The following is an 18667-nucleotide window of genomic DNA, read 5'->3' as shown; positions in this document are numbered from 1 at the left end:
AATTTTCATGAAAAGAATTAATCAATCTGTACTACACGAGATAGAAGCCACACAGTTCCCAGATTAAAGTGTAGACTGGGGCTGGGAATAAACTGTTTGTCTAGATATTCCAGGCCCTGGGTTTAGTCACCACTACACCACATTCAAAAGAAAAAAAATAGGGGGCTGGAGAGATGGCTCAGTGGTTAAGAGCACTGACTGCTCTTCCAGAGGTCAAGCCCCAGCAACCACATGGCGGCTCACAACCATCTATAATGGGATTTAATACCCTCTTCTGGTGTGTCTGAAGACAGCAACAGTGTACTCACATAAATAAAGAAACAACAAAAATAAGAACTAAAATAACTCTTGCTGGGTATGGTAGTTCACAACTTTAATCCTAGCACTCAGGAGGCAGAGGATGTCATATCAATGAATTTGAGGCCAGCCTGATTGATCTACAGAGTAAGTTCCAGGACAGCCAGGGTTACTGAAGGTGGGGAAAGGGCTGTTTAAAAAAAAAAAAAAAAAAAAAAAAAGGAAGGAAGCAAGACCTGCTCTGTGAATAGCACTAAAGATGATGCAGATATATTAGAAAGTGTGGTAAAACACTTGCAAACTACTCTTTTGTGTGTGATACAAGGTCTCACTCTGTAGCCTAGGCTGATCTGGAACTAACTATACAGCCCAGGCTGGCCTCAAATTTGAAGCTTTTTTTTTCTTTTCTTTTTTTTCTGAAATCTCCTGAGTAGTAGGATTACAGACATGAGTACCACAGACAGCCTGCAAACTAAATTTTTGACAAAGATTTTGTACCTACAATATACAAAGAATGGGGCCAGGCATGGTGGCACATGCCTTTAATCCCAGCACTTGGGAGGCAGAGCACAGGTGGATTTCTGAGTTCGAGGCCAGCCTGGTCTACAGAGTGAGTTCCAGGACAGCCAGGGCTATAGAGAAACCCTGTCTCAAAAAAACAAACAAAAAACAAACAAAACAAAACAAAACAAAAAACAAAGAATGTTCAAAACTCAAGAGAAGAAAGTCAATCCAATTGAAAAACAGGCAAAAAAAAAAAAAAAATCACAAAAGGCCAATGTCTCTTGGGTTTTGGGGACATGTCTATAATCCTAGCACTCCAGAGGTAAGAGGACTGTGAATTCAAAGCTAGCCTGATTGAGAACCCAGACTTCCAAACAAAACAAACAAAATATTTCAGTATTTTTAGCTATGCGGGATCTCAAACCAGAGTAAAACATAATGACATACCTATCAACATGACCACAGTAAGAATGCTGATGAAATGTCTCAGTGTCTTGTCCTATTACTGTGATAAAATACCCTGACAAAAGTAATTTCAGGGAGACAGGGTTTGTCTAACTCAGTTTTATATGCAGCCCCTTATGGTGGGGTAGTCAAGACAGCAGAGCTTAAGCAGCAGGTCACACTTCGTCTATTGCTAGGGAAAGGAGGAACACAGACATGCTGCTCAGCTCCCTTACAGTCCAGGACCCTAGCCAGGGAATGGCACCGCCACCCAAACAAAATAGATGGGTCTATCCACCTCAACTAAAAATCATTCCCAAAGGCCCTTCTCCTAGATGATTCTATATGTAGAATATATAAGGAACTCAAGATAAAAAATTAATTAAAATCAACAAGAGACATGGTAAATAATATCATTAATTACAGAGTGGGGTGCATAGCTTAGTTGGTAGTGTTTGTCCACCATGCACAAATCCCTGGGTTCAATCCTTAACCATATGAAACCAGGTCTGTTGGTATGTGCATATAATCCCAGTACCCATGAGGTGGAAGCAGAATGACCACAATTTCAAGGTCAACTTCAACTACATATCAAGTTCCAGGTAAACTTGGGATACAGGTGACCATGTCACCATCAATCATCATTATCATCAAACTAGACATGTAATTAACAGATGTCCCAGCAATTTTACTTTGGGGCATATATCCTAAAATGAAAACTTAAGTTCATGTAAAAATTTGAACATGAATGTTTATAACAACTTTTCTAGTAAGAGCTAAACACTGAATACAATTCAACTGTCCCATATCAGATACACTGTTGCACGGTTACACAGTGGTTCATCTTTACCACAAAATACTAATTAGTAATTAAAAGAGACAGACTCTTTGTAAGACTGATCAATGTGATATGTAGGCTGAAAAGTTATTCCTATGGATTAATAAAAATCTAGGTAAGCAGAGCCAGTAGAAATTAGGCCTAGCTTCAAACTAAAGAATTTCCAACACACACACAAAATAAAGAGTACTGAAGTCCAGTAAATAACAAGATCTTTGTTTTAACCTACTGAAGTTATCCTCCCATTGAGCATCTAAGAATATGAAATTATATGATCTCCCCATCTTCTTCGTTCCTCAAATCTATATTAGCTATAGCTATAGAAGGTCAGCTCTTAATCACCTGCATCTAACTTCAGCTCCAGCACCCTCTTCCTGGCCTCCACAGGCACCTACACACTAAAACAAACAAACAAATGTATTTTAAGAGTAAAGCTAGGGGCTGGTGAGATGGCTCAGTGGGTAAGAGCACCCGACTGCTCTTCCGAAGGTCCAGAGTTCAAATCCCAGCAACCACATGGTGGCTCACAACCATCTGTATCGAGATCTGGCACCCTCTTCTGGAGTGTCTGAAGACAGCTACAGTGTACTTACATATAATAAATAAATCTTTAAAAAAAAAAAAAAAAAAAAGAGTAAAGCTAGGCCAGGCAGTGGTGGTACACACCTTTGATCCCAGCACTTGGAAGGCAGAGGCAGGCGGATTTCTGAGTTCAAGACCAACCAGCCTGGTCTACAGAGTGAATTCCAGGACAGCCAGAGCTACACAGAGAAACCCTGTCTCGAAAAGGAATTAAAAAAAAGAGTAAAGCTGGGCAGTGATGGCACATGTTTTTAGTCCCAGACCTGGGATTAAAACTGAAGTGGGTACTGAGAACTGAATTCAGGTTCTCTGCAAAGCCTCATGTACTTTTAAGAGCTGAGCCATCTCTCCAGCCATACCTGGAAGAATTTTGGTAAAGAAATTTAAGATTAAAATTTTCAACCTTTTCTTGCCTTAATACTAGACCCAAGGATACTAACTTCTGAGCTCAAATATATTTTAGAAAAAGGACAAGCAGGTGGACCTCTGAGTTCAAGTCCACCCTGATCAACAGAGAGCCTGCCAGTGCAGTCATAACTACACACATACACACACACACACACACAAATCCTGTCTAGAAAGACAAACAAAAAGAAAGAAAAGTAGAAGAAAGAAAAGAAAGAAGAAGAAAATAAGTGTTTTCCAGACAGGCAATAGCCGGAGAAGGCTGTAGGCCTTTCTGTAATTCTTCAGTGCCTTAACCTCTTTTCAACAGTAGATGATAATAATAGCTAGTACTTACCAGCTATGTATCACGAATGGCACAATGTTTTATGCATTTTTAAAAAAAAAATAATTTAGGCCTCACAACAGGTCTGTAAAATAAATGCCTCTTTAAAAATTGGTTTTTAGAGTTGCCTTTTTTTTTTTTTTTTTTTTTTTTGGTTTTTCGAGACAGGGTTTCTCTGTGTAGCCCTGGCTGTCCTGGAACTCTCTTTGTAGACCAGGCTGGCCTCGAACTCAGAAATCCGCCTGCCTCTGCCTCCCAAGTGCTGGGATTAAAGGCATGCGCCACCACACCCGGCTGCCTATTTTTTTTTAACGCTACGAATATTTTGGTTCAACATGTGTATGTGTGCCACATGTGTGTCTGGTACCAGAGGAGGTCAAAAGAGAGCACTAGACACCCTGGACCTGGAGGTATAGAAAGCTGTATAATGCTGGGAACAAACCCTGGTCCTCTGTAAGAGCATTAAGTGCTCTTAACCACTGGCATACCTCTCCATTCCTGAGGTGCTTCTTTTAAAAAATATACATTTATTAATTTGTAGGATAAGTGAATGTGTGACATGATAAACATGTGGAAGCAACAATTCAACTTGCAGAAGTTAGTTCTTTCCTCTTACCATATAGGTTCCAAAAACTGAACTCAGTTCACCATGCTTGGTAGCAAGTATCTTTACCCACTGGGTCATCTTGATGGCCCATCTCCATTTGTAAAAATGGGAAAATAAAGACACAAAGAGATTAAACAAATTTCCCCAAGATCACATAATTACCAAGAAGCAGAGCACTGGACCAGCATGTGTACTATGAACACTTCTGTGCTAAGAAACCTAAGAACATTCAGTACAAACTGCTTCCCATTCTCTTCTTCAATAAATAGAAACTTTCCAGGTATATAGAGCTAGGAGCGCTTTTCTAAGTTGCTTTCTTACCATTTTCATAACTGAGTACCTTTTCCACAGTTGGTCTCCATTACTATCTCCTTAACTTCCCGACAATTAGATCTAACTCTCCATCCCAGTCTGCTCAAGTGTCCAATGATCTGTGGTCACTGTATTACCAAATCAAAGGAGTCCTTCTGTAGCCTCACTCTCCTTGAATAGTACTGGATTATGCCAACCTCCTTCCTTCTGAAACTACCCCGGTTCTCTATTCTGAGTCTTCCGATTTCAGATCTCTGATTTCTCTCACAGGAGTAACCCATAGAACATTAATTTCTCCCCTTCCTGCCCAAGCCTCGTCAGCGCTTATATAACAAGCCTGCGCCACTTTACCGGCCCTCAGTCTCTCTTAAAGCTCTTTTATCTGATATAAATTGAGGGCTTACTGTGTGCCACAAGGACACTCAGAATGGTCTTGTAGGACTGGGACTTGCCTAGCATTCGTGAGACCCTTCGTTCAATATCCAGAATTGGAGAAAGTAAACAAACCAAAACTTTCCACTGAATATTTTACACACTCCTGACTTAAAACCTCCATCAACAAAGAGTAGTGATTCCTTCTATCAGCCATTAGTACATACTGCAGCCTTAGTTCAAAACTTGATAAGCATCTTTTATCTTATCTATTTAATTTTGTTTTCTATTACTCCCTGATTCCAAAGAATCCCTGCAAGCCAGTCCTATGATCATTCCTCAAACACACTGCTTGTATTTCCATTTGCCCAAATAACTACTGGAAACATACATCCATTTCCTACGAAAACAAGACAAACAAACAACAAAAACAGAAACAAAAACAAGTGTATTGAATATAAAGACTTAACTTCAAAGTTGAAAGTTTCTTGTTTCTTTCAAATGTATTCTAACAGCAAACCTTTATCGAGGGCTTACTTTGTGCCCTGGATAGAATATCTTACTAGAAATACCATTCTAATAAATTAGCTCATTTATTGTACAAAACAATCCTAGATATTTTATATAAATGATAAAACTGAGACTTAGTTAAGTATCTGTCCTAGGTTAGGAAATGATTGTAAGTGGTAGAGCCAACTCACCCTGTCTGATTCATTCAAAACTGCACCTGCCTACAGAAATAATGAATAAAACCAAAGGGTTCAAAGGACTCATACTGAAAACTACAGGCTAACTGAATACAATATTCAACTATTAAAAATTTACCTCAGGGATGGAAAGACCGCTCAGCAGTTAGGAATACTAAGTGTTCTTGTAAGAGGACACGAGTTCAATTCACAGCACCCACGAAGCAGCTCATAGCCGTATGTAACTCCAGTCACAGAAAATGTGATACCTCTTCTGGCAGCAGCACCCACACAATCCTTAAATATACATATAGGTAAATACCAATACATCATCTAAGACTGGGCATGGTAATACACACCTTTATTTCCAGCATTGGGGAGGCAAAGCATATGGATCTCTGTGAGTTCAAGACTACCCTCGTCTATATAATGAGTTCTAAGCTAGATGATGTTCTAATTCTAGGCTAGATAATGAGAACCTTGCTTCAAAACAAAAACATAATAAAAAATCATCTATGTTAGTCCTTTATCCCAAATACTTAAGAGCATATTTATTTTAGTATCATGACAAGGTTTTTTATTATTTTAGATATTTTCTTTGTGTGTGTGTGTGTGTGTGTGTGTGTGTGTGAAAGAGAAAAAGGAGAGAGAGAAAGAGAGAGAGAGTTCAGAGAGAAGAGAAATAGATTCATGCACAGTCAGTCAGATACACAGACAGACACCAGAAGTTCCAGGCAGTTGTAAGCCATCTGATATAGGTACTGGGAATCTAACAGCTCCTCTGGAAGAACAGGAAATGCTTTATCTGTTGAGCCATCTATCTCAAACTCCACATTCCAAGTTTTTAAAATCACCTTTTTCTTTCTTTTTTGATACAGGGTCTCACTCTATAGATTTGGAACTCAGTATGTAAATCAGGCTGGGTCTCAACCTTCTGACAATCCTCCTGCCTCTGCCTCTTGATGGCTGGATTAAAATGAGCATGATTACTTGGGAGGCAGAGGCAGGTGGATTTCTGAGTTCCAGGACAGCCAGGGCTACACAGAGAAACCCTGTCTTGAAAAACAAAACAAAACAAAAAAATGAGCATGACTTACCACTCACAGTTCTAGACTTCAGCAATATATAATAAAAAGCAGAGTCTAGGACTGGGGATGTAGCTCACTGGCAGAACACATGATCAGTACATATGGGGAATCCCCAATATCAAAATGAAAAAAGAAAGGAAACAGTAATAATCCTTAAGATTCTCTTGTTGCCTTAGAGTTATTAGTAAGAAGAAGAAGAATGCCTGAGTCCTCACTGTAATATGAACAGACAAATGTCTAAACCAACCTACCTGCCATGCAAAACACCTGTGTGTGTAGCAATTTGCCCAACACCTATATACTTGAAAATAAGAGGAAAATCAAGGGGCTGCAAAGATGGCTAGGTGGTTAAGAGGACGTCCTATTCTTTCAGAGGAGCCAAGTTTGACTTTTACCATGCACATGTCAGGTGTTTCACAACCATCTGTAACTCCAGCTCCATCCTGTGCCCCCGCCCCCAGCCTGTGCAGACATCCACTTATATGGCATACATTCAGAAAAGCATACACAAATATACACAAAGAAAAAGATTTTCCACCGGGCATGGTGGCGCATGCCTTTAATCCCAGCACTTGGGAGGCAGAGGCAGGCGGATTTCTGAGTTCGAGGCCAGCCTGGTCTACAAAGTGAGTTCCAGGACAGCCAGGGCTAAACAGAGAAACCCTGTCTCGAAAAACCAACCAAAAAAAAAAAAAAAGAAAAAGATTTTCCTTCTCAGACTCAATCTTAAAATACAAAATTAACACATTAAAAGCCCTGCTTTTAAAAACATTCCCAAAGAGAAGGCAAGTAGCATTTATATTTAACAACCATGACCAAATAGAGAAAAAGGGGTTTTTTTAAAAGGCCAAAATAGTTCAGCTAGACATGATAGCACATGTCCATAATCCCAGCACTATGGAAACTGAAGCAGCATGTTTAAAGCCAGCCTGGACTATACAGCAAGAACCTGTCACAAAGAGCAAAACTGAAACAATACAAGATAATTAGCTCTACACATTACCAAAATGAAGGAGCTCGAAGGATAGGGGACGTGTCAAGCAGATATCATAGGCTTCATGTCCCTAAGATGCCTAGAGAAGATGTGTTTCAGAGTTCAGATTTTAGGGAGAGTCTAGAGAATATAGACATTATGTACACATAATGAGACAGGTCAAAAATCAAGACTAGTACAACTATAAACATAAAATGCATTTTATTTCATATAGACCTTAAACGAACAGACTTGATGATATCATAGGAAAAGCTTTTGGTTTCAGTGTGTCTACCTGCCTTTGACTGTGCTCTGTAATGGGAGGGCACTGTGGAACTCTGGCTCTCAGATTAGTGCTCCAGCTTCAGATTTGGGAGTATTTTGTAAACTGAAGTCAGTGATGATCAATTTGTACTTCTCAATAATGTACTACATTACATCTTGGTTTCTATCATTATTAATATTATACAAATGCTACAACAGTCATGGCATTAAGACAGGCCCTAATATTTATAACACAAGAAAGAAAATTACTGGTAAAAGTAAGTATAAATTTAAAATTCTAAGCACCTTGGGCTTCAGAGAGTTTCAGCCTGACTGTAAGAATCTTTGAGATCTACAAGTTAAATTCAGCATAAGAATATAATACCTTAGATATTAAAGGAAGCAAGAAATAAAAGTAAATATATTTAATATTCATCTACCATTTACAAAGCTAAAAGAACATAAACACATTCTAAAACACAAAGTAAGAGAGCTAGAGAGATGGCTCAGATATTAAGAGTATTGGCTGGTCTTGCAGAGGTCTCAGATCTGATTTCCAGCACCTACACAACAGATCACAGCCACCTGGAACTCCAGTTCCAGGGGATCTGATATCCTATTCTGACCTCCACAGGGTCCAGGCACACATATGGCAAACAGACATACACACAAAGCAAAACATTCATACAACAAAATAAAGATATAAAATAAATAAACACAAAATGAGCTGAGCATGGTGGCACATACCTTAATCCCAATACTTGGGGGGAGGGGTATGTAGGGGTGGAGGCAGGAGGATCAGGGGTTCAAGGGTTATCCTCTACTACAAAATACCTCCCCCCCATCCCCCCAGCCCTAGCTGGTAAGATGACTCAGTAGATAAAGGTACTTGCTACCAAATCTGATGACCTGAGTTGGACCCCTGGAATCCAAATGGTAGAAGGAAAGAACTGACTCTCAAAAGCTGTTCTCTGAAATCCACATGCACCCCCATGGAATCCATATGCTCACACGAGTATACAATAAATAAACAAAGTGTTTTCTAAAAAGATAAAAGTGCTTTTCAGGCTAGCCCGACTTCCATAAGATACTCCCTCCAGAAAGAAAGCAAATGCAAAGGGCCGGGGGATGTAGTTCAATGTTACAGCACTCGCTAGCATGGGGTTGGGAGATGTAGTTCAATGTGTCTAGAAAGACACAGTATTTGAAGTTGGTTTAATGAGGGTCAACAAATTAAATAAAAGGTACAAGGGTCTCAGAACAGCAACCATACCCACTACCACTACCACCACCAAAAAAAAAGTTGATGTTCAACCAGATTTTTAAAAGTCTGTGAGCACTGGCTTGTGTTCATGTATATGTGTATGTGTGCAGGTACATACAGATGCCATAGATAGACATCGGGCATCTTCTTCAGTCACTCGCTAACTTACCCACTGAGACACAGTTTCTCACTGAACTTGGAGTTTACGGATTCAGCAAACCCCAGGGATGCTCCGGTCTCAAGCCACTCAGAGCTGGGTTAAGGTGCCCAACACGTTCACTCTTTTGTTTGGTTGGTTTTGTTTCATGTAGGTGCTGAAGAAACTAAAGTCCTTAATGATTATACAGCAAGCACTTTACCAATTGAGTCATCTCTCCAGCCTCCAATATTACTTTGGTAAAATGAAGCATATCAAAGTAAATCAAAGAATAAATTTTCATTTCACATGTCTTTATCTAATATGTTATCCTGCTGACCTTAAAATCCTATTCATTCTTAAGGGACGTTGAGCCTTCAATATTTAATGCCCTTATTCATCAGAATTTTCGGCCATTCTTTCTGCCTCATCAAACCATCACTGAACCTTAAAGATACCCAATAATACTTCTTTTGTGCAATTATCCAAATAAAGGCATGATATATCTTATCTGTACTAATAAACACATCGAATCAGATGAGATAAAATTTCTCATTGTAGTGCAAGCATTGTGTCACACACTTGTAATCTCAGCACCTTCGTAGGAAGTACAGGTAGAAACATCATCATAAGTTCAGCTGGCAAGATGGCTCAGCGGGTAAGAGCACTGACTGCTCTTCCGAAGATCCTAAGTTCAAATCCCAGCAACCACATGGTGTCTCACAACCATCTGTAATGAGATCTGACGCCCTCTTCTAGTATGTCTGAAGACAGCAACAGTGTACTTATTTATAATAAATAAAATCTTTGGGTCGGAGCAAGCAGAAGTCCTAAATTCAATTCCCATCAACCACATGAAGGCTCAGAACCATCTGTACAACTACAGTGTACTCATATATATAAAATAAATAAATCTTTTTTAAAAAACTGAATTTCTTTGTTTAGATTATTTGAGTAATCATGTATCTATCACTTCCTTTCTGAAAACCTGCTTCTATATTAGCCACAATTACTGCCCTATAGTGGCAGCTAGTGCATGCCAGCCTCAGTAACATGAGATTCTAGCTATGGGCAGATAAGGGAGTGGCCTTGTATATACTACAAAAGACAAGCACAACACAATTTCTTAGTCTTATGCTCTAATCTAAGTACAGTGTCACTCTGAGACGTAAGAAGCTGAAGAGAAGAGACTCAGGACTTGGCTGTTTACTGCACTTGCAGAGGACCTAAACTCAGTTCCTAATACCAACATCAGGAGGCCATGACTACCCATAACTCCAGCTCTAAGAATTCCAACACCCTCTCTGGCCTCCAGAGGCACCTATACACACTTAGCACATACACATATATACATAAAAATAGATCTTTAAAAAAAATTACCACCAAACCCTGCAGAATTTCCACCTCAATGCTTTTCAACTGGTCTTTAATATTTTAAAAAAAAAAAAAAATGGCTGTTAACTCCAAACACAGTATTGTGCTGTGTTATTTAGCACTGTACTGAAAGAATTAATCTTTCTAAAACATACCAATATGTAACTCCCGACCCTTACCAATTTTTTTGGGGGGGTGAGAGTGAGGGGCTTCTTAACTGCTTCACACATTGAATTCAAGCTTATTCTAAACATATACTCCAAAAACCAACCTTACTTTACTTATATAAAACGATCTGCTACAATTCCCTCAGGTTAACATGTTCTTCCACAAACCAGACTTCTTCCCCTCAGAACATGCTGATCCCCATCTCCAAGCATCCCCTCGTGCTTGTATGCCCCTCAGGAAGTGTGCAAAGTGCTCCTCTGGAGATGCTCTGAAGACACAGAGTTCAGATTCGTTGTTATCTCTATCCACTCTCTCAGGAAGCCTCACCCCTACAGCTCTGATGTGAAGTGCAATGGCCTGGAGTTTATGTATTGTATACATTATTTGAACACTTCTCTGGGCAGTGCAGGTTGTACTGTTATAAAGTATTCTTGTCAAGATAAATGCAAACTGTCACTTTCCAGCATGTGGGTCTATATATAATATGCACTCAGCTATCTGAAAAGCCGTCTGCATGATCCTGATTAAAATTCAAAGTATTTTATTGTTGAAAGAGTTCTAGTACAAAAGAAAATAATGTGATGGCCAGGACTGATTCAAAGTGGTGCAGGGCAGAGTAGCAGGGAGAAAGGTAAAGTGAGTGGGCCAGAGATGAGACCACACTGCTGGGAGCTGATAATCTTTGAGGCTCAGTGACAGCTACACCATAATCCACAGTTACTTTGTATTTGTGGAAAGTGTTCACAAAGTTTCAATTTTTAAAAAGACTTGGGCTTGGACTGTAGCTGACTTGTAGAAGGCTTTCCTAGTACATAACTTCTAAATTCAAATCCCAGCTCCCTGCCCCCATTAAAAAGAAAAAAAAAGCTTAATATTGTCGTAAGTTCATTTTAAATATACATAAAACACATTGTAATACCTTTTTTCAAAGGGTGATTGCTGTTGTGGATCCTGGTGCACAGAAATGGGTCTGGGGCACATTAAAAGGTTTGGTTTGGCTTTTTGAAACAGGGTCTCACTGTTGAGGCTCAAATCAGCTTCTAAATTCTGACATTACAGATTGACATTACAGATCTATAGTACCATGCCTAGCTACAGTTGAGAGAGCAAGAGAGTGAGAGCAAGGCGAGACAGACAGACAGACACACACACACACACACACACACACACACAGAGTCATTCTTGAATTCCAAGATCATGCTGCCTCACTCCAAAGTAGCTAGGACTACAGATCTGTACACCAGGCCTAGATTGTAACTAACTTCTTCACCCAGCAAATATCTAGCTCTCCACTGACCATAAAAGAAAGGTTTCTAGAAAGATCAAGTCTAACAGGGAACTTGCAGCACTTTTATTTTTTTCTACAAGTTAATGAACAGTAAATTGGAGATATATCAATGTATCCACATACATAAAATGAGTAAATCTTCAAAAAAAAATCAGAAAAAAAGTCATACATAAAAAAAAAAAAAAAAAAAGTCATACATAAAATATGGAAGGCAGAAAAGTTTTTTAAGTTTTGGGGGTTTTTTGTTGTTGTTTTTTTTTGTTTTGGTGGAGAAAATACTGCTAAAACCAAGGCTCACTAAATAATCTCTGTTTAAATAACCTAAGTCAGCCAATGTCAGTTAACTCAAAATCTAAAGACACCTGGTGCCCTACAGGGAATGAATGAAACAGGTTTCTAAATTATCAGAAAGTAACATCTTATGGAGAGAAGGAAAACCATGCTCAGGAATTTCTAGATATTTGGCTTAGACAAGGTATCTGTTACTATTAGGGGATATTATGTCCCTTGGATATAGCTACCATTCAAATTCAGTCACTGCTTTGTCCATGTCATATTTTGCTAATTCCTTCTACAAACAGTAATACAAACCTACTAGTTTTAAGCAATTTTTTTTCAATTACATTGGGTTTTTGAAGTTTGGGTTTGAGCTTTTTCCCCTCCACCTTGGTTTTTTTTTGGTGTGGTTTGGTTTGGTTTGTTTGAGACAGGGTCTCACTGTGTAGTCCTGGTCATCCTGGAACTTACTATCCAGACCAGGCTGACCTCAAACTCAGAGACCTATACTGCCTCTGCCTCCTAAGTGCTGGGACTGAAGGTATACGCCACTATGCCTGGTATTTAACCATTATTTTTACACAACATTTTACACATTGTTTTGCACACAAGCCAATTTGGTCATTTTGATTTCTAATTCTATTCCATAACTGCTTAACTTCTTAAAAGATTTTTTAGTGACCATAATAAACAAAAAGTTTTGAACAGGGGCTGGTGAAATGGCTCAGTGGGTAAGGGCACCCGACTGCTCTTCCGAAGGTCCGGAGTTCAAATCCCAGCAACCACATGGTGGCTCACAACCATCCCTAACGAAATCTGACTCCCTTTTCTGGAGTGTCTGAAGACAGCAACAGTGTACTTACATTAAATAAATAAATAAATAAATAAATAAATAAATAAAAAGTTTTGAACAGATATATAACACATATGCTTTGAGAATAGCAAGGCTTACCCAAGTAAGGCAAGCAAAGCTTGAAACAGGAGAATCTTCCTACACAAACAGCTTAATAATGAAGAAGCCGAAGAAGCCATCCTCATATACTGAATATACTGAGACAAAAAGGAAAAACATCTCAGACTGCCTGATACTTGGACATCTTTACTCTGGGTTTTCCTCTTCCAATTAAAGAAAATCATGCTAGTAAATTACAATGATGAGGCCAAGTGGTAATATACTTGCTTCATGTGCACAGGCCTGAAATACGTTCCTTAGCATGGAAATACTTAAACAAACTAAACTATAAGGGACCCAAAAAAACGTGCTAAAATTGTCCATAAACAACTTTGGAGGGAACAAAGACAAAACAAGCAAACAAGCCCATCAAATTTAAAGAACCAGGATGGGAGAGGATGGCTCATACAGCATTTCTTTTATAAGTATGAGGACCTCAAAACTCACTCACTGGGCATGGTGTGGACTTGCAATCCCAGCCCTGGCTAGGCAAAGACAAAAGGAACCCTGGAGTTTAATGGTGAGCCAGTCTAGCCTAATTGGTGAGTCTAGAGGCAATGGGAGACTCTGTTCACCTTCCTAAAGTTGACACCTGAATTGTTGTCTGGCCCACCCACACATGAATCTGTATGAACACACAAATGCACACATACAGAAACACACATTTTTTTTTAAATTGTGAAAGAATACTTCACAATCTTTCAACTAAAGAAGTCTACAAAATGAGATTAAAAATTATTTTGAAATAAACTGTGTAAATACCCACAACCTGATCAAAGTAATAGATTATGCTACCATAACTAGTGAACTCTCAACTTCTGAGAAACAAAAATACATTAAATCTCTAAATTACCAGGTTTCATGCAACTTTTTTTCAAGAATGGTTATTTGTAGACTTTTCCTACTAACTCTATGGGAACATAAAGTTTATAAAATGTTAGAATGTGTTACCAAGTTTTATCTGATACATGCTATTCCAGTGGGATGAAAACCATTTACAAGTTCCATTTAGATTAAAAAATCCTTTGGGGAATGTATGTAGTACATTCTAGTTATACTGTTTCTAGAACAGCAAAAACCTCTATAACCTATTTCCCTACAGTTTATGTTTCAAAACCAACTTAGCTCACTACACTTCCTTTACAAAAAGTCAAGGTGATAATATAGGTAATGACAAAACTATGTGAATTTTTAGCAAAAACTAAAGCTTTCACAAATTTACCCTATCTCACACTGTCTACAAAGACAATAACAGAGTTGAGTCAAGAATCACTGCAGTCACATTAAAAAAAAAATCATGAATGTGAAAAGTGCTGCCTCACTTTAAACCAGGGAGAGGGAAGGAAGCAAAGAAAAGCTTCTAAAACTAAACTGATTAAATGAATTATTTTTCATTCTCTTAAGACACAAAATCCTTTATACAGAAACAGTCTCCTGAAAGCCACTGTCTAATATGCAGGAGGCCACTTAACGTCCATAGTCTAGCCTAGTACCTAACAAGTAAGTAAAATTCTCCTAATGCTAAGAGCTCATCTTTTGGCAATGTCCTCTGTCTTTTACAAAATAGTGAGTTATCCAGTACTGGTTACATGGTAGCTCACACATGTGATTCCAGCCTAAGGAAGCTGAAGCAGGATGACTGCCCTGTGCTTGAAGACAACTTCTTTTACCCAGCCAGTTCCAGGATAGCCTGAGCTATAGTTAAGACCTTCTTTCAGAACAACAAAAACAAAGTAATGGGCTGCAAGCTACCTCTAGTATTTCCATTTAGAAGGAAGTTGACAAGTGTCACAAAACAATTTTATTTTGTATTTTGGTGTTTGATTATATCTCTCATCCTAATCAAATTAAAGGTTTGTAGATGCAAGTTTCAAAAAAATTATATGGTAAACCAACTTTAACTCATGTTTAAAAACCTTATACAAACAATCTATTCATTTGAAGACTTTGGCTATTCAATTTGCAGAAAGAACTACAAAGTATCAAAGAAAATCATCAAGTATGAAGCCTCCATGTTAAATGTTACAAATAAAGACTACACAAAAATATTTATAAACTTCAGCTTACTTCCTCCTGTCAATGTGTCAAAGAACTTTTTTTACATCTTCTCTACGCTAGAAGCAAGAATTTGATGACCCCAGAGGAGGAAGAGAAATTATTTAGGATATTTAGTGAGCCAAATAGCTTTACAAAAGAAAAGATGTATTAAAAAGATCACTCACCCACTTCTACCAGACAGTCTTCTCCTTAGAACATACTGCTTTCAATCCAGCCAAGTATGACTGCCAAGAGTATCTAGACAAGACTGTTCAAAGTGGCAGGCTTTTCCACCAGTATCTACTTTTTACTTGGAGTTAAAGACAAGTTATTGGTAAACTAAACGAAAAGTATTATTTTCTTTTTAACTTCAAGGTATAACTAAAAACAATGGATGCTTATATAAAATGCTTCCAATTTTTAGAAGAATAGGGATTTATTCCGTTTTGCCAAATTGGGGCTTAAGTGGTTGAAATAAAGAGCTTTGGCCATGAGTGACAAGATGAAGAGTCAGGTGACCTGTCCTCAAGTTCAAGGCTAGCCTGATCTACATTGCTGGTCAGTCAGAGCTACATAAAGACCCTGTCTTAAAAAAAAAAGAAAGAGAGAAAGGAAGAAAGGAAAAAAGAAGAGAGAAGACAAGCCAGCCGAGGGGAGGAGGGAGAGGAGGAGAAAAGAGGAGGAAGGAGAGGAGTTTTATGAGCAGCTTTTCTAACCTTCGTTTACATTTTTAAAAACTTCACAGTAACTTAATGTAACATCAAATATAAGACTATTCAAGCTTTATAGATGAAATATGTAAGATTTACAATAACTTAGTAATGTGTGAAAGTAACTAGACGATCTGCATTTGTATTTACGCTTAAGTGGTTACTATTTTCCCCCCAATAAGCGACCTACTTCATTATGAGACGGTTACTGTGACTTTAAATATTTTCACATACATATTAATAACACAATGTCTTATGTTCAAGCTTGACATGTGTTTATCTGACCTATATAATCTTATTTGCTGTTCTGGTAATTCTTTATGTCACTGTGGTGTATTATAGCAAAGACTCTAACTTCTGATTACACAAACTAGTGCATTTCAATTCTGCTTTCACTCTACTGTAGAGACCATAAGCCACCCCTTGCTCTTCAGTTTCTAGCTCTTACTTACTACAGGTAGTAACAGCTAAGTGCCATTGAAAGCATGCGTATGCTCAGCTTTGTGACTTCTTTTCTCAGCCCCCATAGTTTCTATGGAAAAAAAGGAATTTAAGTTTACCCCAAAATATCAACTTCTCTTCATACATACCCAATGTGTTTTTCCATACAACTTATTCTGATAACTCCTATCCTAGAAATGTCAAAAGAGGGAATTTCCCAGATCAAAAGAGAGGGGAAAAAAAGTCAAATTTACACCCATCACAAATAAATGTTATCAATTAACATAAACATCAATATAACGCAGCCAATAATTGATACAAAAGGAATCTGTAACCCACATTTAATCAAAATACCATCTGTATTTGCATGTGGTGTTCAGGGATGAAGTGGTGTGTGTGTGTGCGCGCGCGTGCGATAGATTCGCCTGGTTTTGAAATGCTAAGCTGATCTTTATGGGTATAATCAGAGACAACATAAAGTATCCTGAAGAATGGCAATTCAGGAGAATGCTGAGTAGCATGGAGAAGGTCGAAAATGAAAAGAGGGGTAAAAAAGGATAGCGAATGAGCAACAAAAAGATCAAAAAAGCAAAACATTCCTTTCCCGAGTAGCCCGAAGAAAGCTCTTTTCTCTTAACGTTAATAGTCTCCCACTCACTTCATTCACTTCCTAACTTCCTTTACTTTTCAAGGAACAACACGGGCATCATCTCCCCTATCCTGGGAGTGTGTGCTCAAAGAATCTGCATTGGAAAGACGGAAGGAACCGACAATTCTCAAGTAGGTTAAGAAACAGGTGGGTTATACGGAGCAACGGAGCGGCAACATGATTTAGATACTCACGAGGTGGCTTTAAGATGACAGATGTGGTTAAAGGAGACTTGCACATCGGAATCAACTCGGGTCTGGCAGACAGACTGGGGGCTGACTGCAAGCACCAGAGGGGGGCAGAGGCTAGATCCAGAGCAGCCTTTCTGGAAGGGATGGGGCAAAAAGGGGCAAAAAACCCACCAAGCAGGACGGGTGGGCAGTGAGCAGCAACACCCGTCAGAGTGGAAATGATGGCTCTGGCTTGGGAGACCGGGGCCAGTAGGAAAGGACGTCAGAGGGGAAAGGAGGCTGGGGAAACAGGAGGACCAAGACCTAAGGATACTGTTGCCAGAAAAATGCGGGGAAAACTGGTGATGAGAAGCCCTCTTGGGTCCTCAATTGAAGAAATTCTCCAAGGAGAGCCGGCGCTCGCCGCCGCGCTGCCTCCAACCCGGCTGCCTTTTCCTGGTGGTAACTGCTGTGGCGTAGAGGGGAGAGGGAGGAAGAAGAGGAGGAGGAGGCAGCCAGAGGAGGAGGAGGAGGGTGAAGACGAGGCGGGCGGGGGTGGGGGGGTGGGGAGAAAGGGGGGTGCGGCCTGCACAGTCCCAGCGAAGCCTCCGCTCTCTCGTAGCCGGTCAGCGCCGGGTTTCCCCTAAGCCCAGCCCCGCAGACACTCACCCGCCTGCCTTGCCTCGCTTTTCTCTCAGCCGACTCCACGCGTTGCCGAGTCCTCACAGGAGACCAATGAACGAGAGTCGGCGAAAAAACTCTTCAGAACCGGGCCTGACTGCTTCAGTGAGTCCGACCTTTACGGCTGAGAGAGAGACTCTCAGCTTTCGGTGGGTTCCACGGCTAGACGGGCCACCATCTTACATTAGGGTAAGACTCCTCCGGCCTCCGCTGCGCAGGCGCATGCCGATCCGGCTGGGCGGGGCGGGGGAGGGGCGGGACAAGCGGCAGGCGGGCGAGTGGGAGGTTGCGGCGGACTGGTCCGCTGCACCTTGGGAGTTGTAGTCCTCCGATAGTAACCGCCCCGGGGCAGGCCGGGAATTGAAGTCATCACTAGAGAAGGCGCTCGGGAACTCGTTCCTCACGTGGCTACTGGAGCGCCGGCTTTCTTCTTGTTTTGCTTCCTCTTCTGCCCGCGTGTGTGGCTACTGTGTCATGTGGTCGGCGGTTTTCACTAATGTTAGCTGAAATGTAGGAAACCAAAATTCTACGAAACTTAACTGATTCGGAGGAAGCTAGGACGTGTCTTTTCTGCCCCGCCCTCCATAGATAGGTATCTGACGGGGGCGGTATGGTGGTAGAATCAGGTTGAGCATTGCAAGAGCGCGGGATTTGATCTAGAGTGGGAAGTTGATACTTTTGGAAAAGTGAGCGTTAATTCGTTTCCCGGTCTTTGCACGTCCTTTACCACCAGTACAGCTGAGCTCATCCTCCTTACAGGAAAATCGCCAGTGAAGAAATACCTGAATTGCCATGTGCACATTTCTCAAGAGAACGCGGACAGT

At 40.0% G+C, this 18667-nt stretch overlaps 1 protein-coding gene across 8 annotated transcripts in view; it reads right to left on the bottom strand.

Moving 5' to 3' along the window:
• The window catches only part of Cnot4 (CCR4-NOT transcription complex subunit 4), a 110949-nt gene extending 92908 nt beyond the window's left edge, over positions 1 to 18041 (bottom strand). For all 8 annotated transcript variants that reach the window (XM_021164397.2, XM_021164399.3, XM_021164398.3 and 5 more), the window contains exon 1: positions 17832 to 18041. The gene's annotated coding sequence lies outside the window, so the exon portion shown is untranslated. The remainder of the gene's footprint in view (positions 1 to 17831) is intronic.
• Positions 18042 to 18667: the final 626 nt, after the last annotated feature.

This window comes from Mus caroli, unplaced genomic scaffold, assembly GCF_978045245.1.
Source record: "Mus caroli unplaced genomic scaffold, Mus_caroli_1 scaffold_7, whole genome shotgun sequence".
NCBI lineage: Eukaryota > Metazoa > Chordata > Mammalia > Rodentia > Muridae > Mus > Mus caroli.
Note: the sequence above shows the minus strand (reverse complement) of the source record. Positions and strands in the feature narration are given on the sequence as shown.